General features: G+C 37.6%; 1 protein-coding gene and 1 pseudogene across 2 annotated transcripts in view; both read right to left on the reverse strand.

Annotated features, from left to right (window-relative positions):
- nompC (no mechanoreceptor potential C) overlaps positions 1 to 25,323 on the reverse strand; it is a 502,015-nt gene that overhangs the window by 414,394 nt on the left and 62,298 nt on the right. The window lies entirely within an intron of this gene.
- On the reverse strand, positions 22,456 to 23,678 carry LOC148955541 (akirin-2 pseudogene; annotated as a pseudogene).

Consider the following 25,323-nt stretch of genomic DNA (forward strand, 5'->3'; position numbering starts at 1 on the left):
TTGTTTTTCGCTCAAGAACACGTAGGAGGGTGACATTTGAATTAACATCTCTCGATGTTTCCACAAAGGAGGTGTAGAGAAATATGCAAGAGTCCGAGGCGAAACCAGGTGGATAATCAGCAAAAATAACTTGATCCATCCCGCTAACAGTTCCAGCGTTTTTCCCATTGACCATATTCTGTTTAAAGCCAAGAAAATCTTTCAGATTATCATTGAGATGAATCAGTTTAGTGTCAACGGGTGAGGTAATGTAAATCCTATCATGTTTAATTGAATAATTAAAATGTAATGTACCAGTTCTACGATATGAGGTTTTTCTATTGATTGCAAGACACAAATCCGACATAGTATTATATTCCTTATACCTCAATGCAACATCCGGCTATTCACTAGATTTAAGTGCTTCAACCAAATCATAGTTGAAAAAGAGTGACCAATCGAATGGTATAACTTTTATATTATACACACGATCCTTTCTCTGGATAGCATAGGTATTTTTGAGAATGCAGTCGACAAGAGCCACTTCATACTTTCCACCATCGAATTTGATGGCGGGGGAGAGTTTCGTCCGAAAATCACTTGTTTTATTCAAATCATTGTAGAGAGGATCGGAGACAATGGACATAAACGTTACATGAAAATCATTGGGCATTGTCAATATCTTCATCACTGATCCAAGAATCAAAATCAGAGTTGTATCCTAGCCAACGAATAAGCAACTATTTCATGCCCCTGTGAGTACGAGTCTTTAATATCTTTTCAATCTGAAAGATTCCGGTGTTTTTAACTTATTGTAATTCATAATCATAAAAGCCGCCAAGAATCTCATCATCTTTCATGTAACGTAGACGATACGTTATGGGAGTAGTGTCCAAGAGTTTGGAGACTTTAAAAAGTTCTGTGGACCATAAGTAATTACCCTTTTCAAAAACATCAGTAGGTCGATTGATTCGAAAAGTATCACCAACATTGAATTTCTTCTTTTTCTTTTCATTACCAACACCAACAGCATCATTGGAACACTGTTTAAGAAAAGTGTCAAATGTATTGGCATCATGATGAACTTCTGTTGGGGTTGAGTTTGAGAGGAATTGGTGTGAACTTTGATTATAAATCAACATAATTTTATCCAAATTAGGAATAAAAGCAGCAGTATTTTTTATAGTGCGATATTTAGAAATTAAAAGTCGAATAGTTCTTATCAGTCGTTCGGCCAATGCTGCCTTTATTGGACTATGACTACGATAGAGGATTGTATTATATTTCAGTAGAACCTTCTTTACATGGGGATTAACAAATTCACTACCCCGATCCGTTTGAATCTTCTTATAGCAATCCTGTTCAAGGATGATTTCAAGAGCTTTAGCAACTTCATCGCCGCTTTTTGACCGCAGTGGAATGGCATATGCATAGTGACTAAGAACACTGATTGCAAGTAGAATGTACTTGTAGGGGTGATTTTGACGCCGTTGAATCTCGTACAGAGTCAAAAGATCTGCTTGTAGTATTTGTAATGGGAAAAAGGCTCTAGTTTTTCGATAGTGATTACCACGAACTCTACGATTACGATGTAGAGTGTAACTTGATTCATTCTGTAGATACTCTGCCGCCCGATTCTTTTCAATTCCAGTGACTGGAGCAAGTGTGGTGGGTGAACTTAAACTTCCCACTGCACCAATATTCTCCTAAACATGTTTCAATGCTTCAACCATTTTGAACGTAAACACGTAGTGAAGTGCCCACTGCCCATTTGCACACTAACAGGTGATGGTAAGGGGGATGCAGTGATTTTGAGACGTCTTCGCTTGACTCCCCCACTCATAACTCTTGTAAAATCATTGTTTCCACTTGGCGTGCTAGTAGTAGTATTTTCCAAAAATGATTTAAAACATCTTTTGATATTTGACTGAATTCCTTTAATCGTTTTAAAATATGTTTATTAGCAATAAGGCTTTTGTGGAAGTTTGATGAGTTTAAAAATGTATGCTGGTGACTGTCAAATGATACAAGTCTTTTACGATTCGTGACCATATCTGATAATAAATCAAGTAGAATATAGGTCTTGCCATGGATTACAACCTGATTCCCACTGCCCTCAATTTGAAAATGTTCACTGTCAATGAGATATGTCAAGAGTCTCTCACACTGTTCGCGATAGGAATGTGACATTAGATCTGCATCACTTGTCATGACTTTAGACAAATCTTCTTCTTCTTTTTTTGGTATTATCGTTGTTGATGATGATGATGATGATGATGATGATGGAGTCATTTCCTTATTGGATTCAATGACATTTACTTTGAGGGGTTTCTCACGATAGGGCTTGTGTTTGTCCACCCGGCGAAGTGCATTTTGAAGCAGAATTAATTTTTCATCGTCGGCAATTGTCTCATTGTTAATGAATTTATTGAGATTGTCCTCCAAATGTTCCTTTGGCAAAAGCGCGAGTTCAATTGGAGTCAATTTATAGGTTTTGGCTATTCTCTCTCAGTCTAGAGAAAACTGTTTACAAGTCCTGCAATGATTGGCAGTAAAAGTGTAAAGAAGTTACCACCCGCTTGAAGAAGTCGGTTTTCTTTTAAAATCGTTTCCTTTATTTTTGCTTGCCGCTGATGATAGAGAGCGTACAATGGAATGATATTGCTCTTTCTGTTTTTTGACGTTTTCTTGATGTTGATCTTTGCCTTCAGGCGTACATGACAGAATTCAAGACACGAGATAACCAATTTCCCATTTAAAACCGATTTTAGGAAGGGCCCTTCTAAGTCTCTGTTTTGAACTATCAAGAACAGTGAATTGATTCTGAGGCTCTTGTAATTTCTCCAGTGTCTTGATTTTAACTAACAACCTTTTTTACTGTTCACCGGCAGATATACAGTAATTTCATTGTCAAAAATATCGGTGACTACACGCCGATCCCCGGGTGTGTTCTGATTCAGGTCAAATAGAATATATCCGTAGGGTTTTTTGGTAGCCTGATTGTAGGCCGAGGGTAGGAATTTCGGTTCACCCGGATACACCTGTCTGTTTAACGTTATGAGGGAACTGGAATCACGAACAACCCTGTAGATGATACAGTAGGTACAATTCAAAGCATGTGTTCTCATACACTTGCTCTGCTGAAACAGATTGTGTAGAACTAGGGTTACGGAGATCCGTTGATGATGAAATCTGAGAGTGAACAATTGTATCATCTCCTGAGACCATTCTTCAATGGACTCAGCCAGATCGTCAATAATCAACCAAGAGTTTGATTCAATACTGTTGAAATTCATGAATGAATTTCGTGTCTCGGGCAATAGTTTTTATTCTATCATAGGATTCTTGCCAAACACTGTAGCATTAGTAAATTTTAGTTGGATTTTTTAAAAACATTCTGTCACGATTTTGAATTATTTTTGTTAAAAGTGTCGTTTTGCCGGACATTGATAGTCCACATTGAAACGATCTGAATGGTGTTTTAAATTGATACATGTTCCCTTCAACAGTTCACCTAGACAACTAACTGTAGACTATAGCTGTCTAATGACTAAATAATTTCCCTACTACTACTACTACTACTCCGTTCAAGAATAATAATAATGGGAAGAAGACGAATAAAGAATCATATTTTCTTTTATTGTGCACACACATAAAAAACTAACAACACTTAAAAAATACTACATTGAAAAAAACAGCACATTAAACATGAAAAAAAAATACTTTTTTTTAAATTTATTTATAGTAAAAAATACAACATTTACATAGGCACTAGAAAAAAAAACAATTTAATAGATACCCTTTTTTTTAATTTATTTATAAAAACATACAACATTTAATAAATAATGCACTTAAAATAATAATAATATCACTTTTATTTACAACATCTTAAATTTTGGGACCCCCCCCCCCCCGGAAGGGCGTGGCGGCCGCTGGCGGCAGACGACCGAAGGCCGGTACACCCCCCCCCCCGGCCGGCCGTGGGGCCAGAAAACAATTTGAACACTTTTTTTATTTACAAAAAAAACAACATACGACTCCGCCTTGCTATAAAAAAACTGCTGAGTTGGGAAAAAAGCTACTGCTGAGTTTTGAAAAAAATAATGCTGAATTGGAAAAAAATATCTATTGAAAAAAAGAATCCCATCACCCAACCATTTACTATTTAATTTTTTCCTGACCGAGGCGATGTCTATAATCTCGACACACACCTCGGTCGGAAGTTAAATAATGTCCATGGGGTAGCACCTTCACACCATCCGCACACACATAGACTTTATCTGACACGGGACACATGGCTATTTGTGTGGCTAACTGTGTGGTATTTAAATTTTAAAGAGCGAATCGCCATGACCTTCGCCCTTGGAACTATACTATTTTTCACACAGTTTCTGTATACATTCATGTCGAAATTCTTATTTACGTAGTGTCTAGGCACCCCTTTGCATACTTTTTTGATTACCTCGTTGTGTGTTTGCACACAGTACACCTTTGGACCTGCAAGCACACCACTGGAAATCAAGTCACTTCCCGTCTCTGATTTTAACATTAATAACCGATTTGGGGCCCGACGCTTCACTAACTCCAGGTAAATGGACTCGTCCCAATTCGCAAAGTCCATTCGGGAGCTAATGTGCACGCCTTTTTCCAAATCTTCCAATAAATTCGCAGTTCTAACGTTCAGAAAAAGTGAATCGGTATCCCCGTAATATACTTGAACTTCTCCCTCCCCCGGCCATTGGTGCCTACACACATCGTAACAGAATGACAACATGAGTTTTTTTGATATTTCGGTTATTGCGCTGCCAGCTGCAATATTTTTATTGAGAATTATATTTCTTTTTTTCTATTTAAGAGGACCATACTGGAGTCTATGATGGTGAATGATGTAAAGTTTGGATCGGCAACGATTCGAGCACATTCTTTTGGGTCAGTCACAACGTCATAACGACTTCGATTAAGTATACTCTCACATATTTTATCGAAGGCTGACTTCAAAATGAGTTTAAGAAGTTACTTTCAACTTTTCATTTTTGCGTCGTTACATTTACCAACAAAAGTGCCCAAAAACACTTTCAGATAGGGTTTCTGCTCAAACTTCAGGGCTTTATGTACCCTCTTGACGTTGAAATTATTGACTTCAGTCCACCGCAAAAACAGTGGTGTACAACAATATTATATGTCGGATTAAAGTCAGCGATAAGTTTATGATTTGAAGGCGTCCAGTGCACACCACCATCCTCTACCTTAGAAATATTGTATGGACTCAAAGAGTCCCTAGTCACCGTTCTGTTTATGCACGAGAAAACAAAATCCTTCACCAAGTCATGATGCTCCACGGGTATTTCACCATCGATTTAAAAATACCATCCCCGTGGTCCATTCTCCTCAACATTGGCAATGTTGGTGAAATCTGAAGCACGAGGATCGTTAAGCCATTTATAATTTCCACACGGCAAAGAGTAGTGAGACATTGCCGACGGATAGAGGGAGTTCATATCCAAGAAAACTGCATCCGACTTTACACCGGTGTCATGTCCAGTCGGATCAGTTTCAAGGATACGATCTCCATGAAAAACATACCCTCCCCTCATTGATCTCTCTACAAATAGATGCTGATCCACGTCGATGATCAAGCCTATTTCCTCTTTACTGATTTTAAGAATTAAATCCATCACCAAATGAGGAGTGGAAAAATAATAACCTAAATCCAACCCGAATTCCCCATAGATTTTATCCGTGTTCTTACACACAATATCCAGCAACGTCAATACATCACTTGCCAGGTATAATCTACAATAATCCCACCCATTTTTACACCCTCCCTTAGCCAAAACCCTCTTGGCAAATTCATAGTCGGCAGTGGTGCATTGACGCTCGTAAAGTGAATCGTAGAATGAGGTGATGGACGGCAATTGTTCCTCAGAAAGCCTCGTGGTAGAGTTGTTGTAGTCATACGGATATATGCCTTTACACGTTAATAAATCATACATTTCACCGTCTGAAAAGTGTTGCTGCTGTTTAAGGAGATGTTGCTTAAGGAGGGGGAAACTATTAAAATCGTCACTTCTGTACTTCAATGAGTTGTCTTAGGGATTTGGGGAAGAAGCTAAAGGAGTCTAAAAAATGGATCTTATTTATGCAAAATTTATCGTTATCTATTATTCGCCATTTGAATTCTAAGAGCAGTAGCTTTTCAGACGACTTGGGTATCACATTATAAGAAAAAGAACCATCTACCCATGCGCCATCTACAACTCCACCTTATTGCAGTCGTGCCAATGCCAGAAAAATAAATTTCATGTCATAGCTGGAATTGTGTATAAAGAAAGGTAGTAACAATTGTTGACGAATGTTTGAATTACATGATTGATGGGCCACTCCACGAAAATTGCTCAATGCCGATACAATCGGGTTGCCCAAATGATCATGGTCGCGGACCATCCCTTTACCCCCTTTACCCTTACTCCCTTTCCCCTTTCCCTCTTTCCCATCACCCTCAACAAATTCCCCCTTACAAACCCAACATATTTTTTCAGTTTTAATGGCCAACTCGTCCTCTGGTGATAGAGTCATTGGATAGGATGTATTTCGCAGCCGGGATATCGATTTATTTGCTGTTTTAATAAATGCTGTCATGGCTGAGATTATACAATCCTCACCACCCAATCTCTCAACTACCTCTACCAATTGCATGGAATTACACGAGTCTCTTTGTGCGTGAGCATAAGAGACTGCAATGACTTCATGTTTTTTAACAACATTTGAATTCAATGGATCTTACACATCTATGAGAGCGGCTTCGCAGTCTCAGGACACCTTGTCACTCTGTTGGAGTGAGTTTTGAAAGTTGTTAAATTACAAGGTGTCCCTGTTAACGCTAACCGTTTGTACATATTGACATCCGAGACACTTGCACTGGTTCATATGATTATTTAACTTAATTTCTCGCCGGAATCTAGAAAGGCATGTTGGACAATAGTAACATGTAACCCCCCGTTGATTCCCTTTACCCTCACTTAAAACCAGATTTATTTTTGGTATTGGAAAAAAATGTCCAATCGAATCGGGATCACTAGCCGGCTTGAAAAGAAGCCAAACCCAATGTTCCACTGATTCAATGGACGGAGCCCTCACTGGAAATATAACCCTCTTTTTGCGCTTATCCCCCTCAATTTCTGTTTCATATTGTAGCACAGTAACACCAAATTTTAAATGTGCATTAGCCCGCTCAAAAGTAGTTATCCCATTAAGTGTTACTGGATATTGATCATTTAAACAATTAAAATCTACTTTGGGGAAATTTGGACTCCCATTAACTGCATAATTGTCCAACAGTGTCTTACTAGCTTCCTTTTGCAGAGGCTTGTGAGCTGCCACAAGAAATGCATATTTGAAGCATTGATGCCCTGTATCGAAATTGAAGCGTTGTACACCTTTTCACCCCTTTAAATCATCATTATATTTTTCCCCCACCGCCCCCTCCCACCTCTTAAAATAAAATTCTTTTTAAATTTACTCACATTAATATCTAAACTCCAAATAAATAAAACCAAGGACCCACTACTCAACTCAGTATAATTTTTTAATTTTGTTACTATATTATCAACCCATTCTAAAAGAACCCCCCCAAAATTATTCAGGTTCAGATGATGAGAAAGTATTTCAGTATGTAAATAACGCTCATACACCTCATCCGCCTTTTCATTTAAATATATTATTTTTTGTGCGATGGCAGCCTTAATCCCATCCCTCCCACCCCCCTCCCGAATCACTCTTTCAAGAAGGGCTCGAATCTTGCCCACATAGAAGTGTACTATGTCTACCGGATCCGTTATGGTGCTACCCGATGTTATTAAATTAATTGGGTCCTCAAACTCATACATATAAACAAAGACATTGTGCTAGGCAGAGTCAGAGAAGTTAAAGTTAGGCATAAAAGAAGGTGTTATGTAGACTTCATTCCCACTGCCCAATTGCTCAAAGGAATTGTGGCTTCATGGTGGCGAATTTCACATCTCACTCAACAAACCTTCGAGTGTATCAGAACTAGGACATTACGCTCAGTAGAGGTTCGTTGGTCGAACCAACCACACTTAAGATACACTTGGGTCATTACTAAAACGCCCCCCCGTATTTGAAGAAATCATATTACATCTAAAATCGGACATGATCGGGGGTGTCACGGGAATTTCTTGTCCTGAAATAATTTTCTCAATGGTGGGGATGTTGTGTGGTGTGGAATCCCCAAACTCACTCAACAAACCCTTGAGTTTATCAGGACTGAGATGCATACTACTACTACTACGACTACAATCATCACCAAACCAATCACTTAAAAAATTTGTAATCCATTCCTGTGATTCGTCATGGATATTATCTTCAAATTGTGTTGGTGGTGGGAGTTCCTGTACATTTATCTAAAAAATGAATGTGAAGTTATTTTTTCATTTACCAGAAAAAAAACATTTATATTGTCTGTGTATGTGTGTGTGTGTTTGTGTGTCTGTGTGTGTGTGTGTGTGTGTGTGTGTGTGTGTGTGTGTGTGTGTGTGTGTGTGTGTGTGTGTGTGTGTGTGTCTGTGTGTGTGTGTGTGTGTGTGTGTGTGTGTGTGTGTGTGTGTGTGTGTGTGTGTGTGTGTGTGTGTGTGTGTGTGTGTGTGTGTGTGTGTGTGTGTGTGTGTGTGTGTGTGTGTGTGTGTGTGTGTGTGTGTGTGTGTGTGTGTGTGTGTGTGTGTGTGTGTGTGTGTGTGTGTGTGTGTGTGTGTGTGTGTGTGTGTGTGTGTGTGTGTGTGTGTGTGTGTGTGTGTGTGTGTGTGTGTGTGTGTGTGTGTGTGTGTGTGTGTGTGTGTGTGTGTGTGTGTGTGTGTGTGTGTGTGTGTGTGTGTGTGTGTGTGTGTGTGTGTGTGTGTGTGTGTGTGTGTGTGTGTGTGTGTGTGTGTGTGTGTGTGTGTGTGTGTGTGTGTGTGTGTGTGTGTGTGTGTGTGTGTGTGTGTGTGTGTGTGTGTGTGTGTGTGTGTGTGTGTGTGTGTGTGTGTGTGTGTGTGTGTGTGTGTGTGTGTGTGTGTGTGTGTGTGTGTGTGTGTGTGTGTGTGTGTGTGTGTGTGTGTGTGTGTGTGTGTGTGTGTGTGTGTGTGTGTCTCTGTGTGTGTGTGTGTGTGTGTGTGTGTGTGTGTGTGTGTTTGTGTTCTTTTGTGTGTGTGTGTGTGTGCGTGTTTTCTTTTGTGCTTTTGCGCGTGTGTGTGTGTGTGTGCGTTTAATATGATTCTTAGAGTGTAAACTGGTACAAGAAAGAGAAATTATGACATATTTTTTTTTTTTATATGGTGATGTGACACTTCAATTAAGCTGAAAAAATATTTTCAGTGTTTAATGATATAAATCTGTAGAACCGCTACCCTTTTATTACTTTTTTTTAGTTCTTAATTCATGCTAGATCCTAACATTGACATTGAGTTTTTTTTTATAACACGCACACTGAGATAGATATATACAGAGATAAGAGAGAGAGAGGGAGAGAGAGAGAAGATACAATTTTTCTTACGTTATCACGGAGAGAGGTGACTGGTTCCATGAGTACATCAGCTTCATGGAATGGGAGTATGGTTTGCATGTTGAGTGTGGTAGTTGACCAGTTGACAGTTGGTTGGTGTATGATGGGTCCGGGTGGTTGTGTTATCTTGTTGTGAGTGTTGGATGTAGGAATTGACCAGTTGAAAGTTGGTTGGTGTATGATGGGTCCGGATGGTTGTGTCATATTGCTGTGGATGCTGGCTGTGATAACTGGATAGTTGGCTATTGGGCGGTTTACGGTTATTGTTGATGGTATCAATGGTTTTGGCCAACGACCATGTGGTATAACCGTTGGTCTGCTGACCACTGGTGTCGCTTCACCCCTTCTTATCTTCTTAATGGGTAGGGGGAGCTCTGGAAAATCCTAAAAAAAAGTTTGTTTTTCATGAAAAAAATCTTGAAAGAGAACAATAAGTCCTCATCAATAGTATACACAAGAATAAGTTTTAAAAATTTAAATTTAAATTGAGTGTCATTCTATTTTTCTGATATGATTTAGAGATGTAAAAAAAAGTTAAAAAAAACTGTCAGAAAAAAAAACAAAAAAACAGTGGACGATTGTGGCACTTTGGGCCGTTGGGGAACGAATGTGGGGCCGGTGGGGAACGAATGTGGGGAAATTTGGTCCGGAATAAAAAATACGTATGATTTAACTCATGTGCTAAGCTCTCAAGCCATTTAAATGCAGTGTTTACATACTTTTTTTTCTTGTTTTGATATTGCCCTTTACCGACCTCTGGAGATCCAGGCTCAAAAAATATTTAACAATCTGTTAACTATAATAAGGTCTGTATAAATTTTAGTAGAATTAATTTCTTTACTCACTATGAACATAAAAGAATAACTTACTTCTTGCGAGTAGCTTTCGACAATATTCCTTTTATTTGAATGCATCATTATATTTCAAATGCCAATTCTGAACTGAGAAGATAACAAATTGTCAGAGTTTTTATATCCGTATTCAAGGTTAAACATAAGTCAATCACATCTAACAATTAAAAGGTAGCAGACAGATAGGAAATCACTATAGTATAAAGGAAACATCACGCACTTTGAACACAGATCAACACGAATTTTCACGGTGGTTGAATTCCAGTCATTACACTGTCTGCTTGTATTGGCGGGAGACACTCTGCTACCTTATATTATAGCTATATGGAAGACACCCCGCTCTCTAGCGTTATAGCTATGTAGGGGGACTGTCTGCTTTCTAGCGTTATATCACTACTACTAACGTCTGAAAACTTTTTCTGGATATTTGATATGGGATGGGCGTGGAGGGGGGGGAGGTTTCTCTAAAATCACTTTGACTCTTAAAAAGGGCATTAAAACTTCCAATTTGAAATAAAATGAGACCCATGTGAATTAATACAACAACTCATTTTATAAAAATCTTATATGCCCCCAATACGTAGATTAAATCCCTTGCCCCAGGGCTTTGGGGGTTCGTGCCAATCCTGAAAGCATTGTTATATGTTTTTTGGACTATTTAAAAAAAAATTGCCATCACACAACTTTAATAAGATACATTTGCTGAAAAGAAGGGTAGTTTGGTGTGGTACAACTTGACCTCCATCACTATTGACTCTTAAAAGGGAACTAGAATTTCCAATTTCAACCGAATGAGCCATCTCTAAGGTTTATACAACCATCCCTTCCATAAGAATCTTAAATGCCGCGGTGGTATAACTTATAACATTCTCTCTCGCGTTTTGGTGGTTCTTATCAACCTCGAGAGCCTTGTTATATGATAGTTTTACTGTTTTGAATGAAAGGACTATCTCAAAATATCTATTGGACACGTCACAGGAAAACACGACGTGTGTGTGTGTGTGGGGGGGGGGGGGGCGGGGTTATAGCTGCGCTCCGATCACTTTGACTCTTGAAAAGAGCACTAGAGCTTATGATTACCAATCCAATGAGTCCCCTCCAAAGCTTATACGACCACCCTTTTTATAAGAACCTTATATTCCCCAAGGGCATAACTTACAATCCTTTCCCTGAGAGCTGTAGGGGGGGGGGTTGTTTTCCTCACAAACGTAATTTCTGAAACCTTAAACTACGATGAATAAAATTGTTATCTCCAAGTGTTGATTGGAGGTGTTAAGGCAAATGCTGAGCGTTAAGGGGGGGCTGTTTGCTCTCAAATCACTTTGATTCTTAAAGAGGGCAACATAACTTCCAATTTTAAATCGAGTACACTCCATCTGATGTTTATACTACCGCCCGTTCAATAAAAACCTTATATGCCCTCATAAAATAACTTACAACCCTATCCCCAGGGTGCTGGGGGTTGTTTCAACCTTAGAGACATTATTGTATGTTCTTTCGACAATTTGAAAAAAAAAATCGCTATCTCATAATTTCTATCACGTTCGTTTGGGGAAAGGAGGGGTTATAGAAGAACGGGGGGGGCTAAATGCCGTCCATCAATTTTGACGTTTAAAAAGGAACTAGAACTTCAACCAATGAGCTTCTTCTAAAGTTAAACAACCATCCCTTCTATAAGAACCTTAAATACCCCCTGAGCATAACTTACAACCCTTGCCCCTAATCTCTGGGGTTTGTTCCAACCCCAAAATCCTTGTTATATGATACTTAGACCATTTTGAATAATGTGACTATCTCAAAATTTCTCTTAGATGCATATCGGGACAATACGACATGTGTGTGACTGGGGGAGGGGGGGGTAGCTGCCGTCCGATCACTTTGACTCTTAAAAGGAGAACTATAGCATCTGATTACCAATCCAATGAGCCCCCTCCAAAGTTTATATGACTTTGCTTTTAATAAAAACCTTATATACCCCCAGGGCATAACTTACAACCCTTGCCCTCAGGGCTGGAGTTTTTTTTTCCTCAAAGAGATAATTACCAGACTTTTTCAAATACGCTGGACAAACTGACTATCACAAAATTTTGATTGGAGGTGTTTTGGGAAATGATGGGCGTGAGGGGGGGGGGGTCATTTGACTTCTGGGCAAGTAGTCCTCTAAATTTATAATCGAATGAGCCCTTTTTGAAGCTTCTACGACAAAACTTTCTATAAAAATTTAATATGCCCCAAAGGTAAAACTTATGACCCTTGTCCTAAGGGGTATAGGGGGGGGGGGTTGTCCTCATCAAAGACATAATTCCAAGACCTTTCAATTAAGTTGAACAAAAAGGCCATATCAAAATGCTGACCAAAAATGTTTGGAGAAATGATGGCCGTGGGGGGGGGTGATTCTCCCTCCCATTACTTTTGAATATTAAAAAAGGCAATAACCCTCTCAATATCCGCTCCAATGAGCCATTTTTAAGTTTATATGACAACAATTTCTATAAAAACCTTATATGCTCATAGGAAAAAACTTAAACCTTTGCTCTGGAGATGGTGGGGGGTTTGTCATCCTCAAAAAAATAATTTCCGGACCTTTCAGCTACTTTGAACAGAATGGATATCTCAAAATTTTGATTGGATGTGTTCGGGAAATGTTGGGCGTGAGAGGGGGGTTAGTTACCCTCTAATCACTTGCGACAATAAAAAGGGCACTAGCCCTTTCAGTTTTCAATCGAATGAGCCCTTTTTGATTTTTCTACGACAACACTTTCTATAAAAACCTTGTTTGCCCCCAGAGCATAACTTCAAACCCTTACCCTTAGGGATGCGGGGGGAGGAGGGGAGTTGTCATCCCCAAAGAGCTAGTTTTCAGAACTTTCAACTACATTGTCCAAAATGGCTATCTCAAAATTTTGATTGGATGTGTTTGGGGAAATGGTGGGAGTGAGAGGGGAGTTAGTTGCCCTCAAAACACTTTCGACTGTTAAAAATGGCACTATCCCTTCAATTTCCAGTCGAAGGAGCCCTTTTTGAATTTTCCCAAAGTATAACTTACAACCCTTGCTCTGAGGGCTATGGGGGGAGTGTCATCCTCTTAGACACAATTTCCAAATCTTTCAACTACGTTGAACAAAATGACTATCAAAAATTTTTGATTGGATGTGTTTCAGGAAATAGTGGGCGTGGGAGTTGAGCTTTCCAATTACTTTCGACTGTTAAAATGGGCGCTAGCCGTTTCAATTTCCAATCGAATGAGCACTTTTGAAGTTTGAACGACTATGTTTTTCTATAAAAACCTTATATGTCCCCTAGGAAATAACTTACAACCCTTGCCCTGGGGGCTTTTGGAGGGGTTGTCATCCTCAAAGACCTAATTTCTAGAACTTTCAACTACGTTGAACAAAATGGCTATCTCAAAATTTTTATTGGATGTGTTTGGGGAAATGATGGGCGTGAGAAGGGGGCTAGATGCCCTCTATCACTTTTGACTCTTAAAAAGGGCACTAGCCCTTAAATTTTCCAATCATATGAGCCCTTTTTAAGTTTCTACGAGCACGCATTCTAAAAAAAAAATTATATACCCCAAGGGCATAACTACACCCCTCGCCATGAGGGGTGTGTGTGTGGGGGGGTTGTCATCCTCAAAGACTTAATTTCCAGAACTTTAAACTACGTTAAACAAAATGGCTATCCCAAAATCTTGATTGGACGTGTTTGAGGAAATGGTGGGTGGGAGAGGGGGGTTAGTCCTTCGATCACTTTCGACTATTAAAAAGAACACTAGCCCTTTTTAAAGTTTCTACGACAATGCTTTCTATAAATACCCTATATGCTCCCAAGGCATAACTTACAACCCTTGTCCTGAGGGCTGCGGGGAGAGTGTCATCCTCAAAGATATAATTTAATGAAAATCATACCATCAGATTCAGTGTATTAGAGAACCCTAATATAGAAGTTTCAAGCTCCTATCTGCAAAAATGTGGAATTTTGTGTCTTTTGCCAGAAGAAAGATCATGGATTCGTGTTTTTGTTCTCCAGGGTCGATCGTATCGATCAATTGGTCATAGAATATCGTGAGAGGGCTCATTCAAACGGAAATTAAAATTTATAGTGCCCTTTTTAAGTAACCAAAAAATTGGAGGGCAGCTAGGCCCCCTCCCACGCTCATTTTTTTCCCCAAAGTCACCCGATCAAAATTTTGAGATAGCCATTTTGTTCAGCATAATCGAAAAATCTAAAAACTATGTCTTTAAAGATGACTTAATCCCCCACAGTCCCCAGGAAAAGGGTTGCAAGTTTCGAACTTTGCCCATATTGTTTACATACAGTATAGGTAATGGCAAAATATACAGAAATTTTCAGGGGATTTTTTCTGGTAGGGGCGGGGGGGCTATGGGAGGGGTTTACATGGGATGATATTTCCATGGAGGAATTATTCGTGGGGAAGATAATTTTCTATGAAGGGGGTGCCGGATTTCCCAGCATTATTTAAAAAATGATATATTTTCCGGACCTTTCAACTACGTTGAACCAAAGCCTATCTCAAAATTTTTATTGGACATGTTTGGGGAATGGTGGGCATGAGAGGAGAATTTTGCCCTGCAATCATTTTTGACTATTAAAAAGGGCAATAGCTGTTTAAATTTCCAATGGAATGAGCCCCTTTTGAAGTTCCTACGACAACACTTTCTATTAAAACCTTATATGCACCCAGGGCATAACTTACAACACTAGCACTGAGAGCTGAGAGCTGTCGAGGAGTGTCATCCTCAAAGACATAATTTCCAGACCTTTCAACTACTTCGAACAAAATGGCTACTTCAAAATTTTTATTGGATGTATTTGGAGAAATGGTGGGTGTGAGAGGGGTGTTAGTTTTCCTCCAATCGCTTTTGACTATTAAAAAGAGCACAAGCCCTTCCAATTTCAAATCAAATTAGTCCTTTTCGAAGTTTCTACGATAACTCCTTCGATACGAAGTGCCCTGGTTTAAAATATATATATATATATATATATATATATATATATATATATATATATATATATATATATATATATATATATATATATATATATATATATATATATATATATATATATATATATATATATATATATATATATATATATATATATATATATATATATATATATATATATATATATATATATATATATATATATATATATATATATATATATATATATATATACAACTTTTTATATATATGAAAAGTGGCAGCTACTACAACATTCTGCCTAAACGGGATATTTTTTTTCTTTCTTTTTCTTTTCCACAGATAGATTGGCACTGGAACATCGTAGAGAGTTGTTCAATGGCTCATTTTAAAGGAAATTAATTGGGGTTAAAAATCTTTTGTAACTAAAATAAATTATTTCTAAAATAGAATAAATTTTTCCACTAAAAACTGCATTTTTGATGTCTTTTCATACTGCAGTCTTTCAAAGATATATGATTTTTGTAAATAAATAATAATCGTATACCAGCGGTAAGATTTGAACACACGCCTCCGAAGAGATTGGTGGCTAATACCAGCGCCTTAGACCACTCGGCCACGCTGCCTCTTATAACTATATATGTGAATCCGAGTTGCAGCAGTAGCTAGCAACCTAGTAAGAGACAATCAGTCCAATGGTAAGAAATATAAAAAATAGAGTCAAATCAAAACAAAAGTACATCATTAGAACCACCTTGTGTGAAACCCTACTTGATAAATAATGAATGTCGTCATAGTTTTATTAGAGCTATGTTTTATAATAAAGAACGACCTCTTGCCTATACTAAACGTTATACGCCACTTAATTATAATATAGGTTAGTACCTTTTAGTTACCTTTTGTAATTAAAACAAATTATTTTTAAAATATAATCAGTTTTTTTACAAAAACTGCATATTTCATATTAAAGACTGATCAATGACGTCATAATCGTATACTAGCGGTAGGATTTGAACCCGCACCCCCGAAGAGACTGGTGACTAACACCACCGCCTTGGACCGCTCGGCCACGCTGCCTCTCATAACTATATATGTGAATCCGGGTTGCAAGCCACGGTTCAATTTCTATTTAAAAAAAAATAATAGTTCTAAATTCACCGGGTACGGAAATAGAAAGTGGAAAACTTGTATACACCATTTCTGCATGCATATACGTTTTTACTCACAGTCTATCAATGGCTATTATGCCAAAGTTTAAAAGAAATGTCGTTATGTAGTATTTTCTACTTGGGGCGTGCGGGAATCCCTCATGTTTTTTTCTCATTACCAATTTCTCTATTGTGTGGGGAGCGCTTTTAATGGGTGCTTCAATAGGGTCTTACGATTATTTGTACCACAGATGATCGATCTGTATTGTGTTAAAAACGCTGAAACTTACAAAACTATTGCACAAAGTGCCTTAGAATTAGGATCTATTTCCCTTGGTGTTATTTTATTTTTTTCTTTGCAAAATATATCCCTAGTTACATTTCATTTGTTTTTCTGTTGTACAAATTTGCTTATCTCTTCTCCATTGTATAGTCTTCGCATTAGTCGAAAACTCCATTTGGGTTTGTGATCGCAACTGCTTAAGGAAAGTTGAGAAAAGGGTTAAAGAAGGCCTTTATTTTTTTATGGGGGTGAAATACGAAGACTGAAGAGATTATGCAAACAAAATGAAAGAACTAAGAAGAAAATTTGAACAAAAAACCGTTTTAATTGTATTTTTAGTGATATCAGCATTCTGGAGGGGGGCTTTTACATTCTTTCAGCAATATCGTTTAAGATCGATCGTTACCACAGCGTGATTTGAACTCAAATCCTTCTTAGCTGAAAGACAAGTTCGTTTCCACATGACCGTGGTAACTTCTTATTATTATTATTATTATTATTTATTGGAAAACCCGTCATACAAAAAAGGAAAAGACGGAGCAATAAGCAAAACAAAAAAAAGCAATACACATAAACTTAGGAGTTATGCATGTGGTTTGTAGTGACGAACGCTGGGGCTAAGATCTAAATCAGCACTTAGAACAAATTACACAAAACGAGAAAGAAAAACACAATTATACACTGCTCTGTAGGTACGCCATATGTTTCTTTTCTTTTTTTTAGGCTCCTAAATACTTAACAAACATAAATAATATGAACATCATTGCATCAAGCCGTAATTGGTAAAAAAAAAACAAAAAAAAAACAAATAATCAAAAGTGAATTAAAAAAGATATACAGTAGATAATCATATTAACTAGTGTAAATATGACAAGAAACGGTAAAAACAGTTAAACGACACTTGCGCCCGCTGGTCTTGAACTCAGATCACTATCAACAAATGATTCATTTACTCCTATATACATAAATAACAAAAACAAGTAAATTATTCAATCACGTATCCTTTTACAACTTTACTTAAAGCAATATGCTTAAAACAATCGATAATTAATAAACAACTCTATTATTAGCAATATACGCAATATATTATAAAAAAAATTGACACCAAAATTGATAATAACCAGCGTCACTTAAATTGGACTCATACGAAAAGAGACTAAATCATCAGTCAGTTTAAGAACTGCAACAATTACACTAAGCGCGAAAACAAACCCTTAAAAAAAATAAAATAAAAAAAAACACAACAAATACATCTTAACTAATGGGTTAATACTGACGACCAGGGATGATTCAACTTCATTAAACGGGAATTATAAGCACGAATTCGCTTTTCCACAGCTATAATGGGGTCAGCAATGCTGAATTTTCTAATCAGATAAGAATTGCGCGTCCAAGAGGGAAAATGTAAAAGATATTTTGCGAACCGGAAGAAAACTGAACGAATTTTTGACTTGTCAGAATTTGTGAGCATTTTCCAAAACGGCGATATGTAAAAATAATGTGGTAGAGCGACAGAGTTAAAAAGTTTCGAGAGAAGATGGCGGTTGAACCGTAACTTATTAGTTACAAAAGAAGCATATGATAACCCAACTCTACATTGAATGTAAAAAAATAATAACTGTTATGTGTGTATTGTTGACAAGCCACTGGGAAGGTCAAGATAAGGAGTTGGATCTACTTGTTTAATCCTTCTGCTTCCCATATCACCATCGTTGGATAACACTTACTTTCAGTTGAAAGATACAATTTTTGACTTTTCAGCATTAAACTGAAGACCTAGTTTTGCATACTCAGATTGTAGCGTTGCGAAAATCTCGCTAATGCGCTGGATAGTGTGGCTCACATTAAGAACGTCGTCTGCATAACACACGAGAGATAAATCAAGACCGGCAAAGATGAATGATGTGGGAACAGCTGACTGTGCATCAAGAACTCCATTATTGAAGAATGAAGGGGAAGAAACAGCACCTTGACGAGTACCTTTTTCGACATTGACAAAAATATTAGGGATTGGTGCATAGACTTGAGAGCCGTCAACTTTAGCTACTGGGTGAAGTATTAGGCGATCCTTAAGACGATAATACATGTCTCGAAGGGCTCTGATATATGAGGGGCTCACTCAATGTTCTGCTGCATGGAGTAGCATAGCGGCGTGATTGAGAAAGTCAAACGCTTTACGAACGTTATGCCCAGCCAAAACGAGAATTTCGCCTGATGCATCATCATCGATCAATGCGTTTGTCACAACCGAGACAACGTGGGTGCAACCAAGACGTGGCTGGAATCCAAATTGGTTAGGTGGAACATAGCATTTTGCGTTCAGATGGTCAATGAACAGACGTTCAAAAAGCTTACAGAAGGTAGTGGCCACTGTTATAGGGCGGAAGGACGAGCACTGGGTTTCGAGTTTACCTTTCGTTGGAATTGGAGTGAGATCTCCGATTGAGAAAGAAGACGGTACAACTCCTTGGGTAACAATCATCTGCATCAAAAGAGCAATATGGTTTACCAGCAGCTCACTTCCATGCAGAATGTGAAGAGCACTTATTTTATCGATGCCAGAAGATTTCTTACGCTTTAGGCGTTGGATTGCTCGCAGTACAGAATCAGCTGAAACAACAAAATTGTCGGTTGGACACCTAGACAGAAATTTATCAAGCTTATCTTCATATTCGGACTGTAGGGCGGCATCTGGTGGGGAGAATTCAGCAGAGAAGTATGAATTCCATTCGGAATCAGGAATAACTTGAGCAGATAGGTGGGCCCTAGGAGGATCTCTTGATAAATTCTCCAGAAGGAAGGTTGGGACAGAGAAGCTTGCTGGGATGTCTCTTCAACTATCTGGTTCATGTGGATACATAGTTCTCTTGCAAACTTTCTTTTGGTAGAAAGACGAATGTTAGAAAACCAGCCAGAGCGAGGACGGTCACACTGGAGCCACAAATGGTACCAAAATTTGGATTTTCTCCAAGCTTCAACTAGGCTCGGATTACTGGACCAGTGCTTTGTTACACCCCGACGTATACGTTTAAGTGGTATACTGGCTTTTTCTGCGCATCGCAGATCATGGTAAATTTGTGCAAGATAAATATCTAGCAACATCCGTATTTCATTTGCATCAACTTGCGGATTTTCCATTTGCAGCTGGAACAGAACATGAATTTTATGGAGGACAGAATTAGTTACTGCAGCAAAAAGGTCATCTTGGATATTTTCCCAATCCCTGTAAAATTGGGCATGGGGCTGATGTGGTTGTGTAGTGGGAGTAGACTCAGCAGAGGAACAATAAATAGATGCAGATATTGGAAGGTGGTCTGATAGTTGGTAATCACTACCGACGTGAACAGGTGACACTTGGAGGTTTATAGAAGAAACTGCATGGTCAAGGTTCGATATGTGACTTGAATGGTGTGTGTAAGTGTAATCAAGATCTTTCGGCAATATCCTAAGCCAATCGTCAAAAATACCAGACAAAATAGAAGTACGTAATAATGAGGCGTCAGTTAAATTACAGTTAAAATCTCCTATAATAATTCAGCACTTACCTAACAGGCGAATCTTTGAAAGGCAAGATCCTAGTTTCTACACACGCAGAAGCAAATAAAAATTCCGATCGGTCATTGCGATAATCTGTTGGGAGATAGACGTTTACATTAACATACTCTTTTACACGGACAGCAAGAAAAGAAACACATGAATCAACAATACTCGACCGGCACGAGGTCCTAACAGGCATCGCAATACCAACCGAGGGGCGGCCACTAGAAGCGGATCGTTTAGCGGGCACCGAATAGCTAGTAAAATTATTGTCAATTTTCAGAAGGCCTAAACTATTACTCGTCAAAAAATGCTCTTGCAAGCACAATACGTCACAATTCGAAAGCAAACCTTTTATCACAGGAATTTTGACTAAAACGCCATTAATATTCCACGAAAGTACAGCTTGCGTAGTAGTAGACACATCCATGTCATACCATGGGCTTTGCTAGTTGACTGTTGTTATTAGGACACTTTACACTGTAACAAGTATGGCCGGTAACTTTACATTCTAGACAGAACATTTTTTCCGAACACGGAGAGGCACTGTTTGAGGTGTGATCGCATGATCCACAGCGAGAGCAGAGGGCCCGATTAGTGCACTTCGAGGCCAGATTCCCAGTCTTATGACATGAGAAACAACGTTTAGGGAGATATACAAATGCTTGTGCAGAAAGCTTTTCGTAGCCAACTTTCACAGAAACTTTTAAGAACTGGTCCAGGTTTTGTTTTGACTCAAAGTAGACCTTGAACACTCGGGACTTTCCGCACTTTGAAACGTTTATGCAATTTGCTAGAAGAGATTTTGACTTGAGTCTCATCATATTCAATCGGTACGCCTTTTAGGATCCCTATAAGCGGTGGGGATTTCACACTCATCGAGATACCCGAGTTACTGTTTTAAGCACTCTTGGGGCGATTATTCGCTGCACGCTTTGAATTAACAACAAGTTTCCATTCCGAAGCCGATTTTTTAAGTTCACTTATTTCACCTGAGGCCTCAGGGCAAAGTTTATCGACGAAGTCCTTACGAGCATTAGGTGAGGTCAGGTTTGCAGGACAGTTTTTTAGTATAACAGCAAACGTAGGAGCTGGGGCAGGGTTAATTGTTACGTTGGTATCAATTCTAGCTGGCCAAACAGGGCCTGAATGCGTCGCATTCTCTAAAAAGCCGTCAATTTTCCGAGAGAGTTCATTAACTTTCGAGACTAAAGTAGCCGAGACTGCCTCCCCGATTGTTGGTGTTTCAGAAGGTGAGAATATAACAAAAGTGGGAACAGGCAAATTATCCTTTGCCGCCTGATTTAACTGTTTACAAATATCAAATACATTATCTTCATCCTTTGTATTTTTCACAAACCGGCTCTGAATATTCAGCTCTTTATACAGAAACTCTTTAACACTGATAATAATACCATGATCAAAAAAACTTACAGCTTTTCCGACAATCAGATCAGTTTTCGCACCATCAAGCATAATCTCTTGACAAAGTTCAGTAACGAATTTAAAATAATCTTCCTATTTTGATCTGTCATTGCGCAGTCCAATTATCATAGCCTGGGACAGTCTAGTATTCCAATCAAAATATATATATATGTAGTCGGTCAATTAATATGTAGGTCAAATAATGTAATCCATTTTTTTTTTCAAAACTTTAATACCCCTAAAATTGGTAAATAAGCATCCCTCATTGAGCTTAATTGACACTAATTAGTAAACATTTAACCAAAAGAAGAAAAGACGTTATTACCCCAAAAAGCAATTTACACATTTATGCATTAAATAAATCTAATACATTTCAACTCTAATTCCTAATGTGATATTGCACAAGTATAATAAGTCCCAAACTCTTGTTCTTTACAAGAGCTTGAGTCAGTATTGAATTAGACAACCTCTGAATATACTATAAACAGACCAAATATTTTTTCATATTTATCTTTTTCAAATCTCCATAATGATTTTTAATTTGTCAAATATATCTTATCAAATTGAGACCTACCCAAAAAAAGAACTGAATAAGAATTACACAATAGAAGTTAGAAAGAGCATTAGCACAATTCAAGTACACAAAACAACAAGTTCACACTTGATGAATAGAAAAAGTAGCCTATTAAGCTTGTCAGACAACTTCAATAAAGATACTGAAAAAGTGGTGATGGGTTTGTTCTTCAGTAACGATACATATGCAAAGTACTACTATATCCAAAAACGATTTCACTTTCTCAACACATTAGCAAACAAAACGGAACTAAAACCACTTCTTCACAGGTGTTGTTATTCCGAGACAATTGGAATAAGCAGCTAATTTATCGCAACGCCACCTAAGACCACAAAATTGAACAAAATACAGATGGCACTTTAGCTCAATTTCTATAAAGGGAAACAAAATATATCTAAATCAACGGGGTGGGATACTCAACTCACAGTTATTTCACCACGGGCACAATTTCCTTTGAATTCTTTTGAAGCACAAAAACCCTTCAAGTCTATGACAAATAACTAGGAGTCTCAGCTTCAAAACGTCGCTGAACCTGATCAAATGTGAATTTTACAAAGGAATCATACTGCTCAGCCAATTTGATCACTAAAACCTGGTCATAAGCTTCACGGATTTCTTCTTCTCGCTCGCGTATCATCCTCTCACAAATCATTGTCACCTGTTTCAATGTAAATAGTGGTTTATCTTTTTGAAGAGAATATCCATTTGGGGGTGATGGAGATCTTGGCAATGAAGCTGGGCTTGAAGGTCCTGATTCACACATTGCATCACCTTCACTGTGAGACTTCTCATAAGATAGCTGTTTCCTTCTCTGAAGTCTCTTTACTTCTTCACGGACACTTGCTAGTAACTGATCTTGTGTCATTTTAGGAACAGCTCCATTATATGCACTTGGTGCCTTCACAGGTGATTGCTGGGGAACAGGAATACATCTACGTCTTTTAGCAGACCTGGAGGGACTGTGCAAAGGGTCGAAATCCAAAGAACGTTTCAAAGTAAAGAGTGGTTTATCTTTTTGAAGAGAATATCCATTTGGGGGTGATGGAGATCTTGGCAATGAAGCTGGGCTTGAAGGTCCTGATTCACAAATTGCATCACCTTCACTGTGAGACTTCTCATAAGATAGCTTTTTCCTTCTCTGAAGTCTCTTTACTTCTTCACGGACACTTGCTAGTAACTGATCTTGTGTCATTTTAGGAACAGCTCCATTATATGCACTTGGTGCCTTCACAGGTGATTGCTGGGGAACAGGAATACATCTACGTCTTTTAGCAGACCTGGAGGGACTGTGCAAAGGGTCGAAATCCAAAGAACGTTTCAAATTAACACAAGCCATTTATATACAAAACGATTGATTTCGATATCACAGAAGAATAATTTTCAAGAATAACTATATATAAATATACCATTCTGTTTATGGTGTCTAAGATTTCTAGCAACGATTTCTACTAAGCTTCATAATTTGGTTTTCAATTTTATGGCTTTGAAATTGTTTTACTCCATTGTCAAAATATATAAAATATTTTTGCAATTACCAGTTTTATGCTCTTTAAGCAATTTAGTGTACTTCTTCATATTTGAAAATTTTTAATTTTTCTTCATAAGGTGACAAGATTGACAACGTCATTAGAATACTGAGTTATGCAAAAATGATGTCACTCACATAAATATTTTTATCTTGAAAATAAGGCCCTAAACGAATTTTATCAAAGTTCTGACCTATCTAAATAGAAATGGCAAAACCCCTAAAACGTTTTTAAGGTTAATTTAGGCGAGGTTACGTGTGCGCACGTAACCTCGCCTAAATTAACCTTAAAAAATGAAATAAAGTTATGTCGACTTTGCATGTCTCTCTCACTATGTATGCGCCGTCGTGGTGTACACTCCATGTCTTTCTTGTAAATTTTATCCAATTTAGCCGACAAATGATGTTGATAATGCATTTAAAGGATGTTGATAAAACATTTCACTCTGATACTTAGATTTTGTCAATTTTATCCATGTATCCAAGAAAATGATATTGATATGGAATTTAATCACTCTGATACTTAGATTTTATCAACTTTATCCGACATATCCGACAAAGTATGCTGATCATGAATCTAGTCACTCTGACACTTAGATTTTGTAAATTTTATCCGATGTAACTGGCAAAGGATGTTGATATAAAAAAAATATTCACTCTAACACTTAGATTTTGTCAATTTTAATCTATGTATCCGAGAAAAGGATGTTGATATAGAATTTAATCACTCTGATACTTAGATTTTGTCAATTTTATCTGACAAATCTGATGAAGGATGTTTTTAAAGCATTTATTCATTCTGATATTTAAATTTTGTCAATTTTTATTCGATTCATCTGACAAAAGATGTTGATAATGAATTTATTCACTCTAACACTTAGAATTTGTCAATTTTATTCTATGTATACGAGAAAAGGATATTGATATAGAATTTAGTCACTCTGATACATAGATTTTGTCACTTTTATCCGACATATCCGATAAAGGATGTTGTTATAGTATTTATTCATTCTGAAATTTAGATTTTGCCAATTTTATCTTACATATCCGACAAAGGATGTTGATAATGAATTTATTCATTCTGAAATTCAGATTTTGTCAATTTTATCCTATGTATCCGAGAAAAGGATGTTCATAAAAAAATTTATTCACTCTGACACTTAGACTCTGTTAATTTTTTCCTTTGTATCCGAGAAAAGGATGTTGATATAGAATTTAGTCACTCTGATACTTAGATTTTGTCAATTTTATCCGACATATCCGACAAAGGATGTTGTTAAAGCATTTATATATTCTGAAATTTATATTTTGTCAATTTTATTTGATGTATCTGACAAAGGATGTTGATAAAAAAATTATTCACTCTGTCACTTATATTTTATCAATTTTATTCGATGTATCTGGCAAAGGATGTTGTTAAAAAAATATTCACTCTGATACTTAGATTTTGTCAATTTTATCCGACATATCCGACAAAGGATGTGGATAATGAATTTATT

This window comes from Artemia sp. Qi Xiang Cuo, chromosome 2 (genome assembly GCF_049724085.1).
Source record: "Artemia sp. Qi Xiang Cuo chromosome 2, ASM4972408v1, whole genome shotgun sequence".
NCBI classification, from domain to species: Eukaryota; Metazoa; Arthropoda; class Branchiopoda; order Anostraca; family Artemiidae; genus Artemia; species Artemia sp. Qi Xiang Cuo.